Below are 15,430 nucleotides of genomic sequence, written 5' to 3'. Positions count from 1 at the left end.
ACATCACATCATGTTGATGTCACTTGCTGGATGAGGATGAGGATGGTAATAAACAACTGTATCTGTTAGCCGCCTCATAGCAATAGCACTTACATTTATATACCGCTCTATAGCCGGAGCTCTCTAAGTGGTTTACAATGATTTAGCATATTACCCCCAACATTCTGGGTACTCATTTTACTGACCTCGGAAGGATGGAAGGCTGAGTCAGCCTTGAGCCCCTGGTCAGGATCGAACTTGTAACCTTCTGGTTACAGGGCGGCAGTTTTACCACTGTGCCACCAGGGGCTCATAACAAATTATTCTCTGGGCAGTTGGATGACACAGCATGGATGTCAGGAACTAACCTGCAATGGATTCCAGGTGTGTCTTCTGGTTTCAGTTTGGAAACAGAACAGAAGTGAGCTTCTCTTTTCTGAGTCACTCTTCTGTGCTTACAGCAGTTTGCATGTGGAAGTGGCTGCTGCTGAACTTATTCTCACTCAGCAGGCTGAAAGTAGCTCCACCCTTCCAAGCAGGGCCAGGCCCAGCCCAACAGAAAGTACACTGTGTGTAAAGCTAAGGGTTTGATCATTACAAGACCAGACTGATGTACTGTTTCATTTCCAAATAGATGTAGTTTCTGGTGAAACTCCCTCTGGATCTCTTGTCCAGTTCTTCCCCACCAGCCTCAGCAGAACCTCTTCAAACCCTGAGGTCCCATATTCCCTATAAAAATGTGTCTCAAGATTATAACATTCATTCCAGAGCAATGTAATGCCCAAGAAAAGCAGAAGATTCTTCTCAGATTCAAATTTACTATGTTTTAAATTTGCCATATATGATCATTATACAATAAAATGAATAATGTTTGAAGCTGAAATCCTACAAATTTCAAACTGTTTTTACTTCCCTTTTGCAAGCTCATTAATAGAAAATTATATTACATATATATTTAATTTCTTGAACTTTCCTAGAAATGTAATCTATGCAAAATGACCTTGCCCAGTCAATGACTGGCCTCACCTAATAGTTTATTTATATTCCACTATTTATTAAAAATGTGCCTGGGTATATGGATGCTTGGTTGCTGCCTGCTCAGAGCGAGGACAACTGTTCCAGTTGACCATGCTTGATGAGTTAGGACAGTTTCCACCTCTGCCTTGCAGAGCACTTTTGAACCTGCCTTCTGCTATCAGTGTGCATGTGTGAAAAATAAAAATCGTGTTTTAACTATGCTTGTATCAGATTTTTAAACTGGTTGATAGCTCTGCTGGAAAATGGCTTTATTGCAATCACATTTCAACCTTGCTACCAATTTAACATCATCTAACACAAAACAGATGCATTCTGCCTGGAAGCATTTTTAGTCCTCCACTCACAATGTTTCCCATAGAGTTGACTTGCCCTGCTATTGTATTTCTCCTCCCACATCACATCTAGTTTTGTTCTGGCACATGGTCAGCTTGGGGTCTCCAAAGAGTGTTTGGTGAAGAAGGCTCCAGATTAAGCAGCAATTTTCAAAGCTTCTAACCAGGACTGGTTGAACCCAGTAGATAGTACAGGTGGCTGCCTGGGGCAGTAGAACCCTTAAGGCTTCCAGGCCAGTTCAGTTCAGTTCAGTTCAGAAAATCATCTAAGGGTACCCACAGTTCCTTCCTTGGAAAATCACTGGTTTTCCCAAATGCAGCTTCATTTTTCTACTCCATACACAGCAGGGATGTGCATGGAACTGGTTTAGAGGCCATTTATGGTACCTTTTAATGGTACTCCCAAATCTGGCTCATCAGCCCCCTTTCCCTGTTCCATCCAAGTAACTTGACACTTTTGCTCCATTCCTATGTATTAGGGATGTGCACAGAACCGGACAAGGGAAGTTTGAAGGTGTGTGTGGGGGGTGACTTTAAGGGTGGGGGAGGGTGCACTTACCCCTCCCTCTGCTTCCCCCCCTCCCCACGGCGCTCCATTAGCAAAGGGTCCGTTGGGGTGGTGGCCTACCTCATTGCATCGTCGGCTGAAGTACCCAATGCGCCTGCTAAAAAAAAAGGCAGATAGATGGAAATGAAATAATTTCACAGCTAAATAGAAACACATGCTTCTAGCCATAAACAAACAAACAAACAAACAACAACTTTGTTTGCAGACCTATGACAATTGTTCTCTGGGTGACTCGCAAGAATAAAATAGTGATTGAATAAAACTTACAATTAAAAGCACATTAAAACAAAAGAAAGTAATTATAAAATACAAAAATATTTTGTATATAAAAATAACATTTTTAAAGCATTATTTTTAATGGGTGAGTTTATTGAGTTCCTAATATAGAGATTTTATTTATTTATTTGATTTTTATACTGCCCACTACCGATGTCACTAGGCGATTTACAGCATAAAACCAAGAATAAAACAAACCAAAAATTTAACAGTTAACATCTATAAAAACCAGATTAAAATATCCATTAACACACCATCTAACTAAAAAGCTTGGCTGTAGAGATGTGTCTTCAGTTGTTTCCTAAAAGCCACAAGGAATGGAGCAACTCTAATCTCAGCAAGAAATGCATTCCACAGTCCTGGAGCAACTACAGAGGAGACACGCCTTTGAGTCATCACCAGATGAGCTGGCGGCACCCTCAGACCTCCCTAAACCTCCCTAAAGATCTTAATAGGTGGTGGCATTCATAATTAAGAAGGCATTATCTTATATACCATGGGCCCAAGCCATTAAGGGCTTTATAGGTAATAGCCAGCACTTTGTATTTTGCCCGGAAACCTATTGGTAAAGAGTGTAGATCTTTTAAAATCAGAGTAATGTGGTCTATGGGGCAACCCAGAGACCAATTTGGCAGCAGCATTCTGTACCAATTGCAAGATGGTGATGGGCTAACAGCCTAATCATCAAGCTCCTGCCTGTACTTGGGCATTCCTCCTCCCCAGGCATGCCATCCAATGGGATGACCCCATCTGGGGGAGGAAAAGACTACAGAAAAGTCCCAGCAGCAAGAGCCCCCCTGAGGAAGGAGGAGGGGAGATTAAGGAAGAAGAAACAGCTAAGGATTGAAAACTTCCTCCCTGCAACTGAGGCAGTGCTGGGTGACTCATTTGCTGTGAGTACCAAGAACAGATTCACAGCCCTGACCACAGAAGCCTCCAGCCCCACTGACAGGCAGACTCACCAGGAGACAGATAGCAAACAATCCACCTTAAAATCATCTCACCGGAGGGATGAGGAGGGAACCTCCTCAAGGCAAGGGGGCTGAAGCTCAATAGTCGTGCAAGCACCTCACTCTCAGTCTGACCTTGTTACCCAGCAGCTGAGCGACACATGTCTTATGTCCGCAGAAAGTTTGTTTTTAATTTTAAGGCGCCTGGACGAAATTGGGGGATGAATAGAGACTTTAACACAGGCTTTTGCCCAATTCTCAGCTAGGACCCAGCAAGGAGTTAACAACTCAGCTGATGTCAGCCCCGAGTCAGCCCTCCCTTCTTTCTTGTCATCCACCATACCGTATTGGGCTTATCCAGAGGCAGATGGATTAAGCAAGGGAAAGCTGCAAAGAACCTTGCAAGCCCATCAGATCCTTATCCACTTTCCCAGAAAGGATTCACATTTATGGGCTAACAAAAAAAAGATACTCACCTCCCTCTCGGAACTCCTAAATCAACAAATCTTCTCTTCCGAGATGGAGCATTCTCGCTTTTTGCCAATTCAGATGGACTTCAAAAGGCTATTCTTAATGTTCAAGACAGCAAGGGTGCCAACTCAGTTATTTCACTCAGGCCAGCATTTGAGACAATTCAACATCACTTCGCATCATGTTTTTAAAGATCTCAGCTCCAGGTCACTAATTAAGGGCCCTATAAACATCAGTAGCAAAAAATCCTGAATCTTACATTAAAAATAAACTGCCCCCTCTGAACTATGACAGTGCCTCACTAACTGAAGTTCAGAAATGTTTACTCAAGGTCACATAACCAAAACAAGTTTTTTACCCAAGACAAGTCACAGCCGACTCTCTCTGCAGAGTTGGCTAACTCTCAGCCCTGCAGACAAGATGATTTGCTACAACTAAAGAGTAAACTTGATGCACTCCTGAAGAGACTGAGTCCAAAAAGACACAGAGCTGGCCACTCAGTCTCAGACCCTGAAACCAACCAGGAGATATCAATGGAAATTCAAATAACTCACCCCCTAAATCACCCCCAAAAAGACTCTTAAAAGCGGATGCAGAAGATTTTGCAACTGATTCAGAGTCTGAAACAGACCTGGAAAGTGATTGTGACCGAGAACAATCTTCCAGGCACTTCCCTGTCTCTAACAATTGTCCTAGCATATTCAGGGCAGAGGACCCAGCAACAACTGACATATGCCCAGGAGTGTTGCTGTCCACGGATCCACACTTTGATAGTGTCACTGCCCTCCTCGCTCCAGAAAGACTGCCTATGCCACAAAACTCCTAAGTCCTTGCTATGACTTCTTCTGAAATGGAGGAGTTGGCCTCAGGGTTGGAGGTCCCGATCCCTACAACCATCTTGGCAACCAATGAGAATGAGGGACAAAGCTCCCTAGCTATCCTACCACCTACAGAGCCTTCATATCATCCCTCTGCTGACTTAAGGGATGCATCACCTGAAGTACAAGAGCTGGGATCTGACATGCCCTTGTTCAGTGATGACCAACTGAAGACTACGGACATGCTAGACAATCCCCAAGGATTGATGTCTATCCAGGTCCCCACTGCTGTCCTTCCTGACATGAGATCCCAGACCACCTCGGAAGCCCCAGAAGACACTATCACACAGGATTTAGGACCAGGAACCTCCTTGGGTGATGCAGACCCAAGATATGCCACCAGAGTTTGGGAGCACTCTAGACTCTCCTATCATCCTGAATGGACCCAGGACAGCCAGTTTAAGAGACAGACGCAACGGGGGAGTGTCCAAGAACTTTAAAATGCTCCACTTGCTACCCAATGACATCCAGTAGACCAACATAAAGTTGGATTTTTATCTTGGAATGTGGCAGGCTGGTTTTCCTGTCTCAGACTCCTCCTTCAGAGACTTTCTTTCCATGATATTATTCTGATTCAGGAATCATGGACAACCAAGGATTTACTACTTCCTTTCCTATACTACTTCCTTTCCTATACAGTTGGTGCTGTACCTGGGGCTGGACATGGCAGATACAAGGATGGCCTGGGTGTGCTTGTTGCTACTTCTCTGCGTGCATCTTTGAAATTGCTTCCTTCACTCAAGCAATATGCGATGGCAGTTCTGGTCCAATTCAGCCAATGCAAATTGCTGATAATAAATATCTATCTCCCTCCCCAGTGTAGGAAGTTACAGGTTAGATCCATGTGAACTGAACTTGAAAATTATGTAGCAGATCACTCCACTCCTAATGCATACGTGGTGGAGGGTGGTGACTTAAATGCCAGGTTGGGTCCTGACGATCACACTTTGTACACTCAACTGTGGGCCTATCCACCCAGCCTCGAGGCTGACGGGCTCCCTCTCACTCATCTTTCTAAGAACCAAAGGTCAAATTATGCAGAATCAGAATCTTTGATTTTCTTTGAGTCAAATGACCACCAGACTTAATATCTCCATTCTGAATGGCTTGCTTGAAAATGACCATCCCGCCAAATTTACCTATCTTGCCGGCTCCAGAATGAATCTGATTGACTACTTTATTACCTCAGGGAACCTGCTTCCTTTCATGGATTTGAGGTTGTCCCCAAATTTGACAGCAATCACCTTCCCATTTCGCTACTTCTGAAACCTTTCATCTATCAGTGCCACATGGAGAACCACTATAATTCCTCTATATCCCTGGCAGATAGTGCATATTGGACATCACAACTGGATCAAGCGTTGAGAGAGCTACTTGCCTCTGACCACCTGCAGTGTATCCAATCTTCCTTACTTAACAGCGACCCTACCTATGCACCTTTGGAGTCCTATAAGCCCCTAGTTCAGGAATTACAGCAGCTCCTCTCTCATAAGAACCGCGAGCCTCATGCACAGCATCAACCAGCCTCCAAGCAGTGATTTGATAAGGACTGTGTCATCACCAAAAAAGCCCTTGCCGATACCTATCGAGTCTACAAATTCAGCTTTGGACTGTGGGCTGCACAGAACCTCCTTCAGCAGAAAAGGCAGTATAAACTTCTACTGGCTAGTAAGAAAAAAGAGGCCATGAAAGAGGCCTGGATGGGACTCATTCAGGCTGCTAGATCCAAAGACTCTGTTATGTTCTGGCATTTAACAAAGAACTCTCCCAGTTATGGCCCAAATCATTTGGACTGTCATATCCATCCAGAGATCTGGGAGAAACTTTCAAGATTTATACAAAGATCCTGCCACAGTCTGCAGATTGAGGATACCCCAGCATGGGCTCTGGTGTCAACTTCAGAGATCCATAGTCTAGGTGCCCAACTAAGACTAGGAAAGGCTCCAGGAGAGGACCTTATTCCTCTGGAGACTGTTAAAAACAATCTGGACTGGTGGGCCCCTATCCTGGCATCGCTTTTTACCTATATCAATATGAATGGCCAAATTCCCAAAGACTGGGGAGCAGCGATCATTGTCCCCATATTTTAAAAGGGCAAAAAGGACAATCCCACCAATTACAGACCCATTCATTTGCTCAATACCATCAGTAAACTCTATGTGAGACACTTATATGGGAAACTTAGAGATTGGCTGGAACAGGAAAATCTCCTTGCTGAGGAACAAACAGGCTTTAGGGAAGGGTGCTCCACCATCTATCAGTGCCTAGTCCTACAGCGCCTCATAGAGAAATACTCCTCCAGCAGGATGACCTCCATTTATTTATTTATTTATTTATTTATTTATTTATTTACCACCTAGTATAAAAAGCTCGAGGCGGTGTACAGAATTAAAACATAAAATATAACACATTTAAAATCCATAAGATAAAAATTAGATAAAAACATGTTAAAAACACATTTATGCCACCTTCATTGATCTCGAGGCAGCATACAATTCTATTTCACGTGTTAAACTATGGGAGAAGTTGTAGGCCTCCTCCATTGACTGGCGTCTGCTATATCTTCTCCACATCCTGCAAAGAGACACCTCACTCAAGGTGAGATGTAGTCCACGAGGTCACCTCGCAAGAGCTATTCTAACTCAGAAGGGCATTAAACAAGGATGTATCTTGACCTCACTCCTATTTAACTTCTACATTAACTCTATGGTGGGCCAGCTCAGCAATCCTGATTTTCACTCTCCAAAACTTGCAGGGAGACATATTGCCATATTGTTATATGCAGATGATGCAACCATCCTCTCAAGGACCCCCATCAGCCTTAGAAGAGTACTGAGGGCTTTGTTGTTGCACTGCAAGGGGGACTGCATCGAAATTAACTATCACAAAACTAAAATCATGGCCTTTGCCAGGAGGATCAAAGGTCATAAGAGAGCCAGCATGGTGCAGTGGTTAGAGTGCTGGACTAGGACCGGGGAGACCCAGGTTCAAATCCCCATTCAGCCATGAGACTTGCTGGGTGACTCTGGGCCAGTCACTTCTCTCTCAGCCTAACCTACTTCACAGGATTGTTGTGAAAGAGAAACTCAAGTATGTAGTACACCGCTCTGGGCTCCTTGGAGGAAGATTGGGATATAAATGTAATAATAATAAGAAGAAGAATGAGCAAGTTGCACATTTTAAGTAGGGAGGTGCACGGTCCGGAGCAGTCCGGACCGGCACCGAAGGGGGGCCTTCCTTTTAGGGCAGGGAGGGCTTACTTACCCCTCCTGCCTCTTTGTCCCCTCCAGCACCCGTATTCCACAGAGTAACGGGGCGCTGGAAACCAGCCGCCCCCACTGCCGCCCCCGCCGCCCCCCCGCCGCGAGCAGATTAAGCCAAAAACTAACACTGCCGCCATCGCCCGCCAGCCCTCCCTCCCTCCCAGCCGCCTGCCCGCCCGCCCACCCGAGTCCTCACCCATGCTGCTGAAAACAAAGAGAGGAGCTACTGAACAGAGCTCCTCTCTCTTTCAAGTCCTGTAGGCTACTGAGGCTTTGCGCGCGCACATGCGCGCGCCACAAAGGACTTGATTGCCGGAGGCCTCGTCTACCAAAAAGTTTTTTCTGAGGTGTGAATTCTCATTCTATCATAGCAAATGAGATTTTTTTCTTTTCAATTAAACAACTCTCATGACCCCACTTTCACTTTTTCACACCTCAATTACTATGAATAATATGAGGAAGTAATCAATTTAGCACACTTCACCTTATGAAGACAAACCTCATAAATTCACCAAAATTCACCCCTCTGCCCAATCACTCTGAAATTGGGGACGGGTGGTAGTCTCCACCCATTAGGCACTATCTACCAGCCCACCCCACTCCTTTGGGGCAGATCCACTTACTGCCCCCAATCTGCCCCAAAGACACCCAAACTTCAAATATTCCCAAAAAATCAGCCCTCTGCCCAATCCCCCTGAAATTGGGGTGGTAGCCTCCACCCATTAGGCACTACCACCCCACCCCACTCTTATGCCCCAGGCCCCACTTTCTGCCCCAATATGCCCCAATCTGTCCCAAAGACATGTAAATTTCAGAGATTTCCCCAAAATCAGCCCTTTGCCCAATCCCCCTGAAATTGGGGTGGTAGCCTGCACCCATTAGGCACTACCACCCCACCCCACTCCTTTTGCCCAGATCCCATGCTATGCCCCCGAACTGCCCCAAAGTCACTAAAACTTAAAAAATTCACCAAAAATCAGCCCTTTGCCCAATCCCTCTGAAATTGGGGTGGTAGACTCCAGCCTTTGGGCACTACCACCCCACCCCACTCCTTTTGCACAGATCCCATGCTATGCTCCCAAACTGCCCCAAAGTCACTAAAACTTAAAAAATTCACCAAAAATCAGCCCTTTGCCCAATCCCTCTGAAATTGGGGTGGTAGACTCCAGCCATTGGGCACTACCACCCCACCCCAAAATTTTGCCCCTGGGCCCCTTTTTACCCACATGAATTGATTCGGATTCGGATTTGGATTAAATCCAAATCCGAACCGAATCAAGGGTGATTTGGGTGACCCAGATTCGGGCACAAAACAGAACAGGGGTGATTCGGTTCGGGTCCGAGCCAAATCACCCAAAAACCCGAATTGCACACCCCTAGTAAACAATGAAGAAAAAGCAAGCTAAGAAAACAAAGCAAAGCAACCAAATTAAGCTTACAGATAAGAGCTCTCTGGGTTCCGGCAGAGCCTTGAGATCCTCTAATATCGATGGAACAGCTGTACAAGTGAAAATAGACTCCTATTATCTGCAGTCACAAACTGTGAGTACCTTGAATGCTCGAAATGTGTGGGTGATACACAATCTTAATAAAGCAGATGTGGGATTAAGGACTAGCCTACTGGAGGCATGCCAAGATCAGAACTATGCTTGCAATAAACCATCTAACTCCCTCTCAAATGGTGTGAGTGAACATTTACTATTATCTATGGATGACTCAGCGAATTTATATGCTAGCCCTTTAAGAAAAGCGAGTTCAGCTGACATTGATGAGGGAACACCACTGAAAATGTCAAAACTCATAATGGAGACTCTGATATATTTGTTCCAGCACTTTTCCAAGATTGCAATTAAGATGGACTCTTTAGAAGCGGAATTGAAAAAGCTAACTAACTTAGCCCCAACTGGTAACTCTGATGGCAACAAACCCTTGCAATTTAAGGAAGGCAAACAGGTTTCAGATGCTTCTGTTCAAACAGGAGTGCAGTTTTTAACATCTAATAAAATGTTGGCATCTGAGAGTTCCATCACATACCAAGGGGATGCTTGTTCAACTTCTACAGACAACTATAGTTCAAAAAATAAGAAAAGAACTTCCCAGTTAACATATCAACCAAGACATATCATATTAGACATTTTCCAAAATTCAATTAACTTTCAGCGCTGGGATACAAAAGCAAAAATTAGCTCTTCACTTGCTCAAATTCTATGCTTTCCAATACATGCAGCAGATCTGATATCCTTCTCAAGGTTAAAAACTTTTAAATCTCGCATGCTTAAATTGCTGCTTCGATTCGATTACGCACTAATCCCACAGTCTCTGCTCAGAATGAGGAACCGCCTAGAGGAATGGGAGATATTCCCTAGAAGGGTTATTGGAACCCCTCTGAATACTCCAGATGATCCCGTAGAACTATACATCGGAACTATGAGGAACTGTATGGCCACACGAGTGAGCCAGATCACTGGTGACATCCAGAAGAGAGCGTTCCTACACAGCTCCTCTTTAGATATGAAAGACCAACAAACTCAGACTGGGTGTACTGAGCAAATAAAGAATATAAAAGCCCCCTCAAGTTCAACGTTTTTAAACTCAAAAGAACCAAATGACTTCTTGTTTATAACTATCTCAGAAGTGGGAGAGATATCTGAAGACCTGTATCCTTCACGCCAATTGGAGGATTTTGGAAAATCTGAAGCAGGCGCCGAAATTTCCAACGGAGAGTTACGAAGGGAACATAAATTTGACGCTGGATGTGAAGGAGCTGAGTACTTAAGAGAATTACCCACTGCTCCCATGGAGATCATTTTAACAAAATCCAGAGATTCCATCGTAAACTCAGGAAGGCTAGAAGATAAAAATACCTACACCTACAAAGCATCCAAACTTAAGCTTAAACAAGGGAAGCCGACAAAGCTTTTGTTATGGGATGGCCCTCAGTTTGATGGAGTCGCCCATTTATTGAACATATCATCTTCCTCAGCTTTTTCTATTGGCGAAGGTGATGTAGGGCCTCAGAATTCTACTGTAAATTCAGAAGTTGCCTCGCCAGAGCCTATGCCGCCCTTTTTGCGCCAACCCCTACAGGGGAGTCACTCCCATACTTCCTCGGCGGTGGGCTCGATCATGCTAAGATGCAAGAATCCAACGCAAAAATGTGATAATATCAATTGACAATCATGTAGTTGCCCGCCCTGTGATCAACTCATGATTCTCTCTTGGAACATCTCTGGCTGGTGCCAAAAAAGACAAGACCCAGATTTTGAAAATTTTATCGACGGTCATGATTTAATTCTCCTGCAGGAGACCTGGATTAAGGATGAACTTTATTTTCTTGATTACAAAGTACTTGTGCCACCAGCAGTTGCCAGCTCCAGGTGGGGTAGAAATTGAGGAAGATTGGCAACACTTATATCCCCAAAACTAAGAGTTCCAATTGAGGAAATCCCCTATTATGAAGACTGGGTGTTAGCAGTATTATTAATATTTGCCAACTGTAGGTTTTTATGTGTTAACGTATATTTACCCATTTTGCATGGTGGTAAGCAGATAAGAGCACATTGGAAGGCAGTGGAGTTATATCTTACATGTTTAATTTCTCTATATCCCTCAGCCTCCCTCATACTGGGAGGTGACTGCAATGCAAGACTGGGAAACAATTATTCATGGCCATCCAACAAATCTCCTCTAAGTTCTCCAGAATTCATTACCAACATTTACACTTTACCTCGTCTCCTTTTAGATAAGATAGGTAATCTTGCAGGCTGTATGTTTGTTCAGAACGTCAATAACTTAGATCTATTTATATTAAATGGTGCCATAAACAGCGATCGCCCGGGCCAATATACTTTTTCTTCGGGAGGTAGGCACTCAATTATTGATTACTTTGCGTCCTCTCAGAATTTTTTGAAGAGGATAATAGAACTCAGAGTAGAGGCGAGACCAGAAAGTGACCATCATCCTCTTATTCTATCTTGCATATTAGCAGCTTCTGATTTTAAAGATTTACCAGGTAATTTAAACATGGATGTCTATGCCCCTCTAGCTCAGGACAGATTGAAACTACTGAGCATGTGCTCCTATACTGCTCGTTCTATAGAGACATTTGTGCCTCTCTCATTCTTCCACTGTTAAGCAAGTTCCCAGGACATTCGAGACAGTTCTACAGTTCCCTGCTACTCTCTGACCTTAAGCCTACCATAACTTATAGCATTGCCAGATACTGTGAGCCTTTTTAGCCCTGATTTGACCCTGTAATTGCTCACGCTTCCCTTTTTATTCCTTTGTATTGGTTTTAACGCTCAATATAATTTTTATTCTGGTTTTTATAGCTCTATTATATTATGGGTTTTTAAAAACTCGCTTATTCTATGTCCTTTTAATGTCTTTCATGCTTTTTATGACTTTTAAACATAATAGTAATAGTATTATTATTATTTTATTCATTTTCATTTTTAGTATTTTAGTACTTTTAGCATTTTTTAGTACTCGTATTTTTTAAACATGTAATCACCCTCATACATTCTTAGTATTATTAGTTCTTTTAATGTTAATATACATCATCATATATGTAACCACTTTCTATTTCCACTTTTATTTACTCATATTCTTTAACATGTATTTTATGCTGGTCTATGACTGTAATAAAGGAGGAGGAGGAGGAGGAGGAGGAGGAGGAGGAGGAGGAGGAGGAGGAGGAGGAGGAGGAATGTAGCTTCTGGACTATGTACAAAGGCAGCTCCACAAAGAGTGCATTGCAGTAGTCAAGCCTGGAGGTTACCAGCATGTGCACCACTCACTTACAGGAAAGGGTGCAGTTAGTGAACCAGTCAAAGTTGATAGAAAGCACTCCTGGCCACCACCTCCACCTGAGGTATCAGAGAGAGGGTTTGGTCCAGAAATACTCCCAAACTGTGAACCTTCTCGGGGAGTGTAACCCCATCTAGAATATGCAGAGCTATCCCATTTCCTGAACTGCAGCTTCCTACAATGAGCACTTGAGTACTGTTTGGATTCAGTCTCAGTTTGTTATCCCTCATCCAGCCCATTACTGCTTCAAGGCAGGCATGAAGCTATGCCATTGCCTGATGAAGATGACATAGAGAAGTAGATTTTGGTGTCATCAGTGTAGTGATAACACCCTGCACCAAATCTCCTGATGATCTCTCTCAGCGGTTTCATGTAGATGTTAAAAAGCATTGGAGACAAAATTGAACCTTGAGGAACACCATATAAAAGCCCTTTCTTTGAAGAACAACAATCTCCAGGAAACAACCTCTGAAATCTAATTTCTCTACAGGATCATATTAAACAGCAATTTTCTTCTGAAGTTTTGGATAAAAAGATGTATGATTTAGAGGCAGATTTAACCAAGTTTCAAGAGAAACTCAGGGAATTTCGGGTTTGTAAAATGAACTGCGATTCTCAGGATTATGAAAAAGGCAATGTTTACTTTTGGATGAACTCCATGAGTAACAGGAAAACAGTTAGATGGAGAGAACCATTAAGTACTTCTGATAGCGAATTTACTGATGAGGGTTCCCCTAATACATCAGATGAAGATAGTTGGCGTTTTGCCAGACGAAATAGATTAGATCGGGCTGCCAAAACAAAGAGAGGGTATGCCCAATCTCCTTTTCAGAGAGACAGGGGACCACGCTCGCGAAGAAAGATGCCGTAATTAATTTGAGTTCTCGGATTTTGACCCAACAGGAACTTCAGGTCCTTAATTTGGGGTTAAATTTTGTTCCAAAACCTTTGCATAATGATTTTAATTTGAAAAAAGACTTATTCAAGCTGATCAGACTATTGAAATTACGAAAAAAATTTGGTGACTCTCAAGTTCCAGATAAAATGGGATTTAGAACTAAGTCTACTTTTTGTCCTAACATTGATGACCCAGCCATAGCAGTTTTTTATAAGCAAATAGAGACTAGAATAAGCTCCTTACAGGAAGATCACATTAGGAGAGGTAGAAGTGGTTATAACAATTTTTCAAAACAAGACTGGCAATCATTATATAATTTAAGATCAGATAAGTCTATCATTATTAAGCCATCTGATAAAGGGGGTGCGGTCGTGGTTATGAATGTTCAGGATTATCAGAAGGAAATTGACCGCATACTATCAGATACCACTACTTATAAACCGATCCCTAATGATCCCACTGATAAAAATCAAATTTTTGATTAAAATAGTGGTGCAAGAAGGGGTATCTTTAAATCTCATCTCAGAGTCTCTTGCTAAATTTCTGATGAAACCCTATGGATGCATTCCAGTCTTTTATATATTTCCTAAGGTTCATAAAAGTTTGGCCTCCCCTCCCGGCCGCCCTATTGTGTCAGGCTGTGATTCCTTATTGGAACCACTATCTGTTTTTGTAGATTCATTTCTCAGACCTTTTGTTCCTCGCATTTCTTCATATGTAATAGACACAAAAGATCTTATTAACCAATTGGAAGGCATGTAAGTATCTGAAGGATGCATACTGGTTACTTTGGATGTAGTGTCTCTATATTCCAACATTCCTTTGGATGAAGCTAGGATTACAATCTCAAGGGACACCATGGACCCTCCTTCCTTGTTCATTATGGAGTTGGCAGATATTGTTTTGGAGGAAAGTTTCTTTAGGTTTAATGAACAATTTTGCCTTCAACAGAAGGAGGTTGCCATGGGCAATACTATGGCTCCTAGCCTTGCCTCTCTTTTCATGTCCAAATTAGAAGAAGCCACTATTCTATCTCGAGAATGCAATCCTTTTTTTTTTTTTGAGCACATTATTTTCTATAGCAATAGCAATAGCAATAGCACTTACATTTATATACCGATCTATAGCCGGAGCTCTCTAAGCGGTTTACAATGATTTAGCATTGGCAATTTAGCAAATGGCAATTTTAACAAGCGTGGCCGTGGCAGCAGCAGCACTTGGGGGTGGGGCGGCCCTTCTCCTGGGACGCCTTCAGTGCCTTAAGGCCGAGGGCATCCCTGACGGTCAGATGGAGCATGTGTGCCATACACCGTATGTTCACACAGCCCATGACTGTCCCGACAGCGGCGGTAACATTGGATCCATTGTCTGTGACAATGAATCCCCTGAAGAGGTGTGGACACCCGCCAATCCACTCCTCTATCTGGCGGTCGAGTACGGCCACCACCTCCTCCCTGGTGTGCCTCGTGTCCATCGTCTCCATGTGCAGAATGGCCCACCTGTGCCGTAGTGCAGCGGGAGCCACGCTGGACCTGGAAGCATTGCCCGCGGAGGTCCCCTCACTCTCCGGTCCCCACCAGTGGGCAGTGAGGGCCAGGAAAGCACCGTGCATCCCACTTACACTGTTCCAGAGATCAGTCGTGAAATGCACACTGGTGCCCGCCGGAGCCGCATGCAGCCCGGCCGACACGAGCTCCCTGCACTTTCGGTACAGGGAGGGGACCACGTTCTGGCTGAAAGTGGTCCTTAAGGGGATGATGTAATCAGGAGCCAGGTACTGGAGTATCCGGTGGAAGACAGAGTTCTCGACCACCTGAAACGGCTGGTCATCGGTGGAAATCATCTCCCCTATGAGGCGGGTGAGGTGTTGATGGTCCACACGAACAGTACGCTGGCTGCCTGACACCTGTGTCCACCACTGGACTGGCAGTGTAGCCTGCCTTTTGGCTGGCGCAGGCACACTGCCAC

General features: G+C 43.8%; 1 protein-coding gene and 1 long non-coding RNA gene across 2 annotated transcripts in view; one reads left to right on the top strand and one right to left on the bottom strand.

The window, feature by feature from the left end:
- Window positions 1–478, bottom strand: part of LOC128346634 (17-beta-hydroxysteroid dehydrogenase type 6-like) — a 41,626-nt gene extending 41,148 nt beyond the window's left edge. The window contains exon 1 of the mRNA XM_053300128.1: window positions 348–478. The gene's annotated coding sequence lies outside the window, so the exon portion shown is untranslated. The remainder of the gene's footprint in view (window positions 1–347) is intronic.
- Window positions 1–15,430, top strand: part of LOC128346635 (uncharacterized) — a 74,486-nt gene that overhangs the window by 53,734 nt on the left and 5,322 nt on the right. The window lies entirely within an intron of this gene.

The sequence above is a fragment of the Hemicordylus capensis genome, chromosome 2 (assembly GCF_027244095.1).
Source record: "Hemicordylus capensis ecotype Gifberg chromosome 2, rHemCap1.1.pri, whole genome shotgun sequence".
Taxonomy (NCBI): domain Eukaryota; kingdom Metazoa; phylum Chordata; class Lepidosauria; order Squamata; family Cordylidae; genus Hemicordylus; species Hemicordylus capensis.
The sequence above is the reverse complement of the archived record's forward strand: the minus strand, read 5'-3'. Positions and strand labels throughout refer to the sequence as shown.